Here is a 13,139-nt window from a genome sequence, read left to right as displayed (position 1 = left end):
ATCTTTATTCTGGCTGTTTCCCTCCCTGTATGTCACGTTGGCATTGGTCACTCACTCCTTTATGTATTATGTAGGAGATCCTCCATACTCTTGGGTTTCCAGTTTTGATTGACCTTCATCTCCTAGTTCCCTCATCTAAGCCCAGTGCACTAAACAGTTGCATGTCCTTGTCAAGTCCCTTAATTACTCTCAGTGTCAATTTTTTCAATTGGATACTGAGTCACATCAAACATAAAAAAATCAGTGAAATCACACATGGGACAGTGTTTTGTGATCAATAAGTTGTCATCTAAATATGATCTCATTGTTGCTGTAACCCTTGTTTCTTCAGTATATACAGTTGGATCAACTGAGTGAGTGTTAGCCCTGGAACATTCCATGAGTTCCTTTGGTGGTTATTGCCTTAGATTGGTGGTATATTGGGACATTTGTACACAGTGGACATAGACTGACAAGCATTTGAAATGCCCACATTTTTGTTTTTCGAGAACTGCTATTTCCCTTTAAAGCTAGGACTTCAGAACTCCAGAGGAAAGGATATATGAGTTTTGTTTTGTTTTGTTTTTTCCTGTTTATATCTGTTCAGTGAGACTCTGTGCACCAGTAATCCTTAAGTCCTTTGCCTAGTTCCTTTGGCCCTAGGCACTTGGAATGATGGATTTGTCGAGAGTCAGACATGTGCAGTCTATTCAGACAAACACTGACGGCTCCTCCTCTCTTCCCCCAAGCTAAGCAACTCCTTTGGAATGTCTAATGAAATCCGTGCTCTTGCATGCTGCATTAAAGCAAAACAGGCAGCCCTGGAAATGAGCCCTAAGAGGTATGATTATTATATGTTGGTTTTTATTTGCCTGTTTTGACAGTGTTGTGCAAATGAGGGCCCTGCTGACACAGCCAAATCACAGTGAGCTTGTCTTTGCTGTCTTAACTTCTCCCTCACAGTTCTGGCACAAAGACTGTCTGCCAAACCTTCTTGGAGACAATGATAAGACAGACACTGTCTTCTTACTGATATTAGGGCAGGTTATCATTGCTTTTACTTAGTACTTTAAAGGGAAGAGTAGGGTTTTAGTGAGTGCTTGAAATTTTGTTTATTTATTGCCCTGGAGATACAGATAATTAGTTTATTATATAAAAGTTCACATAGTATCCTCCGAGATTAAGGATGTAGTAGCTGAAATTGATCCATTGTCTCCTCCTCAGACCCTCAAACAGCCTTCTTAGAGAGTTGTCCAAAACAAGGATCTAGCGTATAAATAGTTCAGTGCAAACTTATCATCACTTCCAGGAAATAGCACAGAGTGCATGGCCTGCCTGTGGTTGGTATGAAATACCATTTTTATATGTTCAGGGTAGCAGAAGTTTTGATTGTTGCTGCTACTGTCAAGACAGTCACCAGGATATCAGTGGGTTGTGGTGGGTTTAACAGTAATAGTTTAAAAATAAAATGAGGTTGGAGCTGAAAAGTTGCAACTTGGATATGCACTACTTTTCCAGTTAAATCAGAGCTAACTGTCACTTGTTGGATATGCACTACTTTTCCAGTTAAATCAGAGCTGTCACTTGTCCTGGTGGGATAGTCACCTCCTCAACTCTGAAAAGAGGTTGGACATTGTGACCTTCAATGTCTTTTCTCTCTTTCTGCTTAATTTCAGGGTGGGTCCTCAATCTTGTTTCAACCATTAGGTTCAAATGCGTCACCTGCTGAGCTGCTTTATTCTGAGAATAGGACGGATAGACTTGTACTTTCTCTTTCCTCCCTTCCCAGTGGTACTCTGATGGAGTTAGAAGGCGTGGGGGCCAGGAGCCAGTGCAGTCTTGGGAAGGAAGAAGAGAAGTGAAGGTACTAAAGAATGTGAATACCTGGTGTGCAGCCCTTGAATTTAAAAAAAAAAAAAAGTTCGCAGAGTAAAAACTGGTCTGCCTGCCTTATTCTTTGAGGTCAAGAGGGATTGGTCTGGCTACCTGTTTTAGGCCCTGTATAGTCAGAGTCTGAGTCTTAGATTTATTCTCTTAGCCCTGACACTGCCTTGTATGAACTGGATATCATGTAGATATTAATTGTTTCTGCTTTACTTAACTTCCTGGAAAGCATTGCAGTTTTCACATGAATAGGATGATTATATTAAATATTATCTAGAAAGGGTCCAAGCTTGTAGCATGTTCATCATTCCAAAAATTGTGTTCATTGAAGCAGAGAACCTTGTCAAGACAGTCATTACCAACATTTACAAAATGAGACCAAGAGCTGTTAACAGCTGGATAGAAGTTGAGGGTTTTGTGCTTTCAAAAGAAACAAAGGAGGTTTAAAAATATTTCAGTGGGAAATCTTTTCTGTGTAAGTGTTTTAAATACTTACTTAAATATTTTTTAAACAGAAGTAGATATAAAGAAGTCAGTGTTTTAAATACTTAAATATTTTTTTTTTTAATTTTTATTTATTTATGATAGTCACACAGAGAGAGAGAGAGGCAGAGACACAGGCAGAGAGAGAAGCAGGCTCCATGCACCGGGAGCCCGACGTGGGATTCGATCCCGGGTCTCCAGGATCGCGCCCCGGGCCAAAGGCAGGCGCCAAACCGCTGCGCCACCCAGGGATCCCAATACTTAAATATTTTTTAAACAGAAGTAGATATAAAGAAGTCAGTAGAGGAAAAGAGACAGTGGATATAAGATCTTTATGTTGTGGTCATATTAAAGCTCATTGTTAAACTAAAAAAAAATTGTTAGCTTCCATGTATCCTGTTTTGCAGGATAACTTTCTTTTAATGTATCCTCAAAACTGACCTGAGAGTTTGCTGACCTATTAGACAAGCTGAAATACACGATCTAATACTCTGTTAAATTCCCCTACTCTGTTAAACCTGTCAGGGCCAGAGTGAAAAAAGTCTTATTGGAGTATCTGAACTTTAAATCATTGAGTTTTAAGGCTGGAAGTGACTTTGAGGGTCTGAGACAGAGCCCCCAAATCCACACATTTCCTGGGGCTAGACAGGTAGCATAATTGAATGAATTGGACAGGTATAAGCAACAGGGAGCAATTGGTGTGAGGGGGAGGGCGACAAGAGACAGCTGAGATGTTCCAACTCAGAAATGTTACAGAATATTATCCTGCCTAACAGACTGTTCTAAGGGCTGGTTCATTTGGCTTTTGAGGGCCCCTTGATCCTATATTTTGGGTTACCTATCACTTTTTTTTCAGTAGGATTATCTGTGTACAGATAGGAAAAGTCATTTGTCTAAGGACAGACCACTAGTGAGATCCAGAGCCTGATGCTCTGAGTCTCAGTGTGGTGTGGTCTTTCTACTACACCATGAAGATACCTAAATGGTAAGCTAGGAGCACCTTGTTTTTCACCCTAGGGACTAAAAACGTCGTCTGAACTACTAGCTTTTTTAGAGAGGTCACAGAATGAAAAACACTAATTTTTTTTTTTTTAATATTCATTTGAGAGCAAGCAATAGAGTATTAGTGGTGGGGAGGGCTAAGGGAAGGGGAGAAGCAGACTCCCCACTGAGCAGGGACCCTGACCTGGGGCTTGATCCCAGGACCCTGAGATCATGACCTGAGCCAAAGGCGGTTGCTACCCATTGAGCCACCCAGGCTCCCCCTCAAACTACACTAATCTTAAGGGATAGCCTGATAAAACTTAATATATGTGTACCTTTATGTCACTATCAGCCAGATCACCCCAGGCTCTTTCCACCCCAACATATGCATTGTAACCACAATTTATCATGGAACCAAGGCTCTTCTACTTTGAGAGCTGATCCATCTGTCACTGGCTCCATTTCTCCCTATACTGCTCCTTCCTCATTATTTCCTGCTTCAGATTTAGTTGTAAAGATCTATAGCAAACACAGGGGTTTAGTTAAATTTTTCATGCATAAGTCCAACAGAATGTTGGATTTCTTTAAAGTGAGCACTCTCTGTCATTGCCTCACCAGAAGCTAGGTGCCAACACCCGTAGAATGTCTCTTTTCAGAGGGTCCTGATAGTGCTATTTCTTGTAGTGGCAGTGCTTTATAGAAAAGCTCATTTAGGTCACATGATATTTGCCATGATATTGGACATTATGATGCCACTTTTCCTCTGAAAGAATTTCAGAAGTTCATATCATGATTTTATTAAATCAAAGGCCCATATCTCATTGCATTGGGCATAGCCCTCAAAGCCCTGGTGACTGACTCACTGGAAATATAAGTAAGGCAACACCAAAAACAAGACCCATCTCAAAGGCAATGCAGCTTCATTTAAAAAAAAAAAAAAAAAAAAAAAAAAAAGCTGGTTCCCAGGCTGAAGCTGTTAAGCAGATTTTTATGCAGGGCTTCAAGTTACTAAAAAAGCAGGACTCAGTATGTCTTTACCTTTGATTTCTAGGAGGGAGTGGGAAGCAATGCTGCTACTCCTCCCCACCCCCAGAGTTTTACCATATTCTGAAAGCAGTGCTTGAACCTATAAATGGATTTTGGCTGTCTCCTAGTGCAGGGATTAACATAGAATTACAAGGGTATGCTGCATAGTGGTTGGGAAAATAGGGAGGATGCTTTTCTCTTTTTGTGGATGAACATGGTGCTGCTTTCTCTTGTCTGTGGATGTTCCCTATAAAGCAGTCTGTCACTTTGAAGAATGCACATACTGTACCATCTCACAGTTATAAAGGTTAAGTAAGCATCTTGAGCAGTGCCCCACCGCTTATGTACTTTCCTTAATGTCAGCTGATAAAGGATTATTGAAAAAAGCTTGCAAGGAGATAAAAGGCTTGCAGGTTGAGGTTGAACAATTGAAATTTTCTGTTCCTAGTGTAGTAAATTACCAATGGCAGATTTAACGTTTGTTAATTATCAGAGCAAAGTACTAAGGATTGTTTTCTTTTGCCTAATTAATTACCTCATCTGGAGTGGAATGTTAATTCAGATAAATGATTATTTCTTAATACCTCTGAAGCTTTCCTTTGAGTCTCCTGGAATTACCAGTCCCAAAGTTTGGTTTCCTTACTTTCTGAGGAAAGATGTGGATAAGAGAACAATATGGCTAATCTGCTAGCTTTTTTCTGTCTCAGAAGATGGCTGGAAAACTTGTTTAGACTTTGGGTGATAGGTTGATTTGCTGTGTGCTATTTAGTGGAACGTGAGTTGGTTTCCTTGAGTTGTGTGCTTCATAATCAAGGTTTTTAGTCTCACACATGGTTCTGAATTTAACTTTGGACACTCCCTTTAAAAAGACCTTTGGAAAACTCATTTTGGGGTTCCTGTAGTGAACATTAAAAATTGTGTCATTTTGAAAGGATGATGCAATTTCCTTAACTCGCTTTTCATCTTGAAGTCCTGTTATCTCCTCATGTTTATCCTTGGGAAAATGTCCTTTAGAATTCAGAATCCTAGACAAGTTTTATTCTTAGATACAAGTTTTGTAACTTTTTCTTTTTTTTTTTTTTTTTTAAAGATTTTTATCATGATAGGCATAGAGAGAGAGAGAGGCAGAGACACAGGCAGAAGGAGAAGCAGGCTCCATGCCAAGCCGGATGTGGGACTTGATCCCGGGACCCCAGGATCATGCCCTGGGCCAAAGGCAGACACTGAACCGCTGAGCCACCCAGGGATCCCCAAGTTTTGTAACTTCTAATAGTTAAAAGAATAATATTCAAAATGGTAAAATCATTATTTTCATGCAGATATTAAATGTATACATATTAAAAAAATTAAAAAATTTTTTATTACATGAGAGAACTGGCAAATGTTACTTAGGGTTCACATGAGAAGCCAGAGAATCAAATTTATATGGAGTAAAGGAATGTTGAAAAAAATGTCAAGAGGGCCCCTGGGTGCCTCAGTGGGTTGAGTGTTGGACTTTAGGTTCTGGTTGTGGTTGTGCTCTCATGGTCTTGGGATCCAGCCTGGTCAGACTCTGGGGTGGGTGAGGAATCTGTTTCAGATTCTCTCTTCCACTCCCTCACCCCCTGTACCACCCTTGCTCCTTCATGCTCAAGTGGTTTCTCTCTTAAATAAATAATAAAAAATAAATAAAGTCTTTAAACAGATGTCAGAGGAACACAAAGCTGACTCTAGCAGGGGCAGGGCTATTCTTCTAGAGGAGAGAAGTTATTTGCATGTCTATAAACAGCTTATGGAGTTGTAAAATAGCCTAGCTAAAGACAAAGGTACTTGTCTGGTAAGATGAGACACTCCTCAGTGCTCCAATTTTCCCTGAATGGAGTTCTAGTAATCCCTTTTACTTGTTTTGGTGGTCAGAAGATTCCCCTTACACAGTTTTGCATGAGATTTTGGTCATTTCTGTAGAATGTTACTGTCTCCTCAGAGTAGATTAGAGGTCTTATGTGATTTATTTTTCTTTCTGGAAGAGAGCTTAAAGTTCCCTGGGGAGAAGAGCACGTAATTCCAGGCTACTAGAAAGGTCACTGTTGGCATGTGACCAGTCACCCTGTATTGTCTACTCCCACTGTTCTTCAAGATGTGAAAAGACAACTGGATTCTGTCTAAAATTATCTGAGGGCAAAGTCTAGAGCCTGGTATTAAATGGATAGTCCTGTTTTCTTTTGGTGTTGCCAAGCTTTGAGCTGTTTAAAAGGTTGCTTGGCATAATGCCTTCTGAGTTAGGAAGTTGTCTTTTTAGTGAAGGGACTTTTGAGACACTGCTCTGGGACAACCCAGTCCTACCACATATATTCACTGAGTCTTCCAAAGACATTAGAGGTCTGGAGGTGTGGTGGGGTGCATTTGTGTATATATGTATATGTATGTATGTACCTGTGTATGTACACACGTATATGTATATGAATAAATGCATGTATTCATATAACTCTATAAGGCAGAGATTGGCTTTAGGGGGTCTGCAAAATTCAGTAATGGTGCATTTCTCTAAGACTTGGTTGTGTCTGTGAGATTCTCATGTTCTCAGAGAGTTTTATGATTCCCTCAAAATTTAAGGGACACTGACAGAAATTATGTCCTCCATAATTATTCTGAATCCTATGTATTGCTATGTGCATGACTTAAAATAGGAAAAGTTTAGATTAAGACGGTGCCTAATTATAGCGTCTACTGCAGTAGCCACAGGTGGATTAAGTAGTATGGCCTTGTTGCAGAGCTGGGAGGCTGTGTGTGTGCTTCCACACCAAGCCTGAGTGCAATATGGGTGCGCTGAAATAAAGCCGTGGAAAATAAAAAAGACCATTATACCATGAGGTCCAGCAGCATCTTGGGAGAGGCTGACCAAAAAACCTTCTGGCTTCTGTGTTGTGCTGGGTGCTTGCAAGCCTGGGGATCACTCAGGCCTGCAGTCTGCAGCCCTGTGACTGACTGCTGACTTGGGCAGTGGGTCTGATACTAGGAAGTGTAGTGTAGTGGTGGGAGTTTAGTCCCAAATAAAATAATTACCCCCGCTAGGCGTTACAGTTTTTAAGCCCAAAAAGATCTTTCTGCCTTTAACCAGGATTTAGAGCATATCAAGCAGGTGCCATGTCTCTAATAACCCGTACTTTATTCCAACTTTGAGTAGATTGCTGGGAGATTTTAAATTCAAATATTCCCACATTCACTTTGTTTAGGAAATAACTGTAATAGAGCAAATTGTTTCCTCTTCTTTATTTTTTTTTCTTCCACAGTACAGCCAAGTGAGAGCAAATCAATTCACGCTCTTTTTTTTTTTTTTTTTCCTGTTTCCTGTGTTGAGGAGAAGGGATCACACAGCTCTCCCTTCCTGCTGCTGCCCTGTGTGAGGGTGTGGCTCCCTCTCCTTAATTTGTCATCTGAAAGCAATTTTGCTCAATTAAAGATTAGAATTAAATTTCAGTTGTGGGGCTTCTGTGCAAAGGAAATGATGCATTAATGAACACACAGATGTCATCTTGCAGCCATGCTGTTTGCAGAACACTTTCTTCAGGACTCAAATAATAAAAGGAGCCCTGGCAGCAGGAGCATTGTTTACTCATTGGCATACTAAGTGGAGACACTCACATTTATTTGCAAACCATTTATCATTCTATATACTGAGAGGGAAAACATCTTTTATCTAAAATATTTGAAATAATGATTCCTCAAATCAGATAAAAGGGACATTAATGCTAGGTGCCATGCAGTAAATTGCATAATGCTATTGGGTTGGTACTGAAGCCATGATTTGTGATGATGCTAATGATCTACTCAAATAGAAGGAAGTTGAGTATAAAAAGAGAATATTCCTGGAAAGAGACAAGGCAACCAGTGAATTAAAAGTGTAGTGGGAAAGGAAAAAAAAATGTGTAGGATCATATTTCACTTATTGGAAGACCCATCTGCTCTTCTGTATGCACATTATGTAAGTTTTACTCTATATTGCAAATATCCTGTGAGGTGGATAGGAAGTTCATATATCTGCCTTCAATTCTTTTTTTTTTTTTTTTAATTCAGTCAGACATGAATGAACAAAGATTTATGTCTTGCATGTGGAATATTATAGTACGGCAGCCTTTTTTTTCTCTGTTTTCAAGAATTATAAATTTAGACTATGCACTGCTGTGCTTTAATGATTGTGACTTCTAGGTGGGAGAAAGCAGCAAGTGGGGAGTGGGAGCTGGTGGAGGTGGGAAGGGTTTCTGTGTGACAGCATTGATTTATGTAGTCTTCGGGCTGGGACTCGCATATGCTCTTTGGCATTCATGGTTAATAGGCATGCTTCTGGTTAGTGTCTAGACCTATGTCCAGTATGTCCTGGACTGTTAGTTACTGTTAGTTTTTGATGCTGTAATCTCTGTACTGTACAAAATTTCTAAATGTTTTTCAAACACAGAGAGTTCTTACTATTAGGGGGCATCCACACTGGTCATTAATGTCAATATAGATGAAATGTCACTTAAGACCTAATCCCCTAGTTCATGGACCCTTTCTCATTCTTCTCTTGTTACAAAAAGTCTTTGTAATGTTTGACAAGGGTTAATGGTTCTCTCCTTGAAATGTTTTCTTTTCTGTGGCTTCTAAGACATCACAGTTTTCTTTTGTTTTATCCATGTCTCCTGCTAAAGCCATTTCTCTTCCTGTCTTATTTCTTTTTCTAACCCCCTCTAATTGTGCATACTACCCTGAGTTTTATTTTACTAACTCTTCTTACTTGCAGACCTCATCAGTGCACATTATTGAAATGCCATTAACGTCTCCCAATTTTTATTTCCAGTCAAAAATTTCTTTCCCAACTCCATATCCATATATTTCTTTTTAGAAATTTCATAGAACATAAAAGTGTGTTGGATAAAATGTACCCTTTCTTAAATTCATTCTTTCTTTCTTCTCAGTAATGGCCCCTACATTTTCTGGGTCTTCCTGGCTAAAAAAATTTACTGGTATTTGTAGCCTTCTCCCTTTCTTTGCTTCTCCTGAGTTCCTAATCCCCCCCCCCCCACACACACCCTTTTTTTGCTGCCTACTTTGTTCAGATCCTCATTACACATCACCCCCACGGTTTTAGTAGCATCTTAACTGCTCTTGTGGTCATGGTATCTTTCCCCAAAACCTTCTTATAGTTCTATGTTTATTGCAACATACTGTTCACAGCTTTCTAAGGTCTCCTTTTGCCTGACAGGTAAGTCAAAACTTCCTAGGCATGTGATTAAGCAGTGCCTTCCCTCCCTCAACAACCCAGGCTTATTTTTATTAACTCTCCCCTGTAAATGCTTGTTCTGTTTTCCTCATTCTTTCATACCACCCTTTCCAAATCCTGCCCTAGCTAAAGCCCAGCTCAGATGCCTCTTCCAGGAAATCTTCCATGATTACCCACTAGTGCATACTCTCTCTGCTCCAGGAGTCAGTGGTCACCATACTTGGTTAGGCTACCTGTCACATACTGCAGGTGTTTATTTAAGGATCTTAGCTCTCTGGTGGATTATAATTGCTGTGATAGCAGGGACCATCATAGAATTTGGTTTGTTAAGTTTGTATTCAGTATGGTGTTGGAAGTACTTTTTTTGTGTGTGTGTGTTGGAAGTACTTATTGGAAAAATAAATTATAGAACAAGCCTTCTCATATAACATGTGCTAGAGCATCCTTAGTTTGAGAAACCCAGGTGAAATGAGGTTCTAGTGTAATTTTTTAGGCCTTTTTCAGTCTTCTGTCACAATACATGATGGTTAGAAAGGTAACACCACAGGGGCTAGAGCAGCTTTGGCTATGATTGAGAACGGAGAAAAAAAAAAAAAGAGAACGGAGATAGAAGGATTTGTTCTTATCCTGCAGGCATCCTAGTGTAGTCTGGGATTGGGATTGCTCAACAATGCCTTAATCCCATGTGTCTCGTGAGTGCTTACATTGGTGGGCAAACAGGCTAGGATTTGTGACTGTTGGCCTCTGTTGATGCTTGATGCTTCATGTGGTGGGACTGTGTCAGCCTGAAAGACGGACTCATGGGTTGCTCAGTGGTTCTTTAACAGACTTGAGCAAGATAAAGAAATCTTGGAGACAGGGATCTTCAGCCAGGCTTAGCGTTCAGCATGTTCTGTTCATGGTCTCAGAACTACTCTGGCCAGTTTTTCAAAGAAGATGGAAGAGCAGTGGGAGCTGTGTTCACTGAAAGGAGTAGTCTCCTTTCATCTGCTCTGTTGTGGGTCACCTGAAGTGGTCTCAGGATCAGGAACCTTTTCTCTGCTATGAAAGGAAAATCCTGATTCTTGAGCTGATTGTAGAGATGTAGTCTAGGAGGTAAGCAGGCCCTCGGGATCTGGTGGGAGATTGTGATCCGTTGTTCCTGGGCTGCCTGGCTGAGTCAGTCAGAAGGGTGGGTCTTCTCTACTCCCCTAGTTAAGTTGAGTCTGAGCAGTATATGTGGAGATGCTTTAATAAGTGGGTTATATTGAATCCCATTCAATAGGAGTAAACTGGGCAACCAACATGAGGGAGTCGTTTTATTTTAAAAAGCACTGTTCACATTCTTGGACTTCAGATGCATCCATTTGTTACTTTATGGTTGTGGTGGTTTTCCCCATTTTGGTTTCCCCTGGGCAGTGATGTTGTGGTTCTCAGTTTGATAAAGCATTTCCTCTTTGGCCTCTTGCCCTTGCCTAAACTCCCTTCCAGTTAACGGATTTGGGACTATGGTTCTAGAACAAGGTTTACTTTTTCTTGCCTGTGCTCATCTCACTTAGGACTACATAGCAAAAATCTTCTGTTTTTCTTAGCTAACTTCTTTAACTTCTCCTGTCTGTGATGTTTCACAACTTTTTCTTGTTCAGCATGTTTTTCTTCCCCCTAAAATAAAAAAAAAACAGGAATGATTTGAAATAGACAGCATTGCCAGAATATAAGCAAATGGATATACAGAATGTTGGTTAAATTTGAATTTAGATAAATAAAGAATTTTTTAAGCCTAAGAATGTCCAATGCATAAAATATTTGGGAATACTTGAAATTTGTATCTGAAATTTGCATTTAGGTGGACATTCTATATTTTATCCAGTAACAGATGACTACTACATAACTAGCCACTACATAGGCACATATTTAAAGTAAAATTTCATACATAAGAAAATGTTATAAAGAACTAAATCTAAGTTTTTTTTTTTAAATTTTATTTATTTATTCATGAGAGACACACAGAGAAAGAGAGAGGCAGAGACACAGGCAGAGGGAGAAGCAGGCTCCATGTAGGGAGCCTGATGTGGGACTCTATCCTGGGACTCCAGGATAACTCCCTGAGCCAAAGGCAGTTGCTAAACTGCTGAGCCACCCAGGGATCCCCCTAAATCTAAGTTTATGGTATGTTACATACCCCTAAAATTTCCCTTGCTATGGAAAAATTGTAAAACAATCTGTGTGTAAAGTTCACAAGTAAGGTAAATCTCTTAATGCTACTTAACCTTGAGCTCCTGCTGGCTATTGGCCATTCAGCTTTGTCTTTCTGCTTCCTGACAAGATGTTTTTCATTTCTGAGATAAGGCCATACATCCATGTATCTGCTTTTTGTGCATGACATGTGATAAAGCATGTATCAAATGTTGAATGTTAAAGTTCTTGAGTAGAATATTCCTTTAAATTGTGACGAGTTTTATTTTATGTTATGTTATGTTATGTTATGTTATGTTATGTTATGTTATGTTATTTTATTGAGAATGAGAGAGACACAGAGAGAGAGAGCACAAGCGCTGGTGCCAGTTGTGGGAGGGGCAAAGGGAGAGAAAGAGAATCCCAGGTAGACTTGCACTGAATGTAGGGCCCAACTTGGAGCTTCATCCCACAACCCAAGATTATGACTTGAGCCCAAACCAAGAATCAGATGCTTAACTGATTAAGCCACTGAGGTACCACCTGTGACCAGTTCTTTTCTTTAGCACAGTTTCTTCCTGCATGAAGATCCTTAACATAAACATGTAGATGATGAAGACAGTCAGGTCTTCATTTGTCTTAGAGTTTTATTTGAGATGAGAGTCTGCCTGCTGCCCAGCTTTTCCACATGCAAGCTAATTATGAGGCTGAATCTCTCTCAAATCATGTTACATTACTCCAAAGCTTAATAGTGATACTGGGACATTTTTTCCACACTTTGCTTTTTTACCAGGCTTACATTGTGATGTGATTCTCATGATAACCTGTGAGGGAGCAGTATGGATAGTCTCCCTGTTTTGTAATGAGAAATTTGAATTTCTGATCAGTGAAATGAGTTGTATAAGATCAATTAGGACTTAAATCTTGATCTTGGGCCTTCTGGGCCATTGCTCTTTCCACTACTTGCATTGACTTTTGAATATGAGCGAGAGGGGGATAGGCAGTCTAGGAGTAATTGAACCAGTGTTCCCCTCTGCTAGCTTGGAAAATGAAGAGTTGTCCTCATACCTGTGTATTGTGCTGGAAGAGGTATTTGCCTTTGGTTCAATGCATGCCTGTAACACACCTCAGTTCCTTCTGTGAGCAACAGTCACTGCCCCTGTACAACCACTTCTGAATGAAGTATGTCAGCCACTGTTGATATCTGAGTTGGAAGCAGTGTACTATAAGTGCATGGGCAGGAGTTGTTGGAAGATGTGTTTTCATCCCTGAATTACACAAGCAGAAGACTCGAAAATAAGATTCTTCACAACTATTGGGGAGATTTGGAAGGCTGGAAGAAAGAGAATTCCACCAGGTTTTATTAAGCATCTACAAGGTATTTTTGGATGTA

At 40.0% G+C, this 13,139-nt stretch overlaps 1 protein-coding gene across 4 annotated transcripts in view; it reads left to right on the top strand.

Moving 5' to 3' along the window:
* Positions 1-13,139, top strand: part of AUTS2 (activator of transcription and developmental regulator AUTS2) — a 1,147,829-nt gene that overhangs the window by 249,166 nt on the left and 885,524 nt on the right. The window lies entirely within an intron of this gene.

This window comes from Vulpes lagopus, chromosome 3 (assembly GCF_018345385.1).
Source record: "Vulpes lagopus strain Blue_001 chromosome 3, ASM1834538v1, whole genome shotgun sequence".
In the NCBI taxonomy this organism is placed as follows: domain Eukaryota; kingdom Metazoa; phylum Chordata; class Mammalia; order Carnivora; family Canidae; genus Vulpes; species Vulpes lagopus.
The sequence above is the reverse complement of the archived record's forward strand: the minus strand, read 5'-3'. Positions and strand labels throughout refer to the sequence as shown.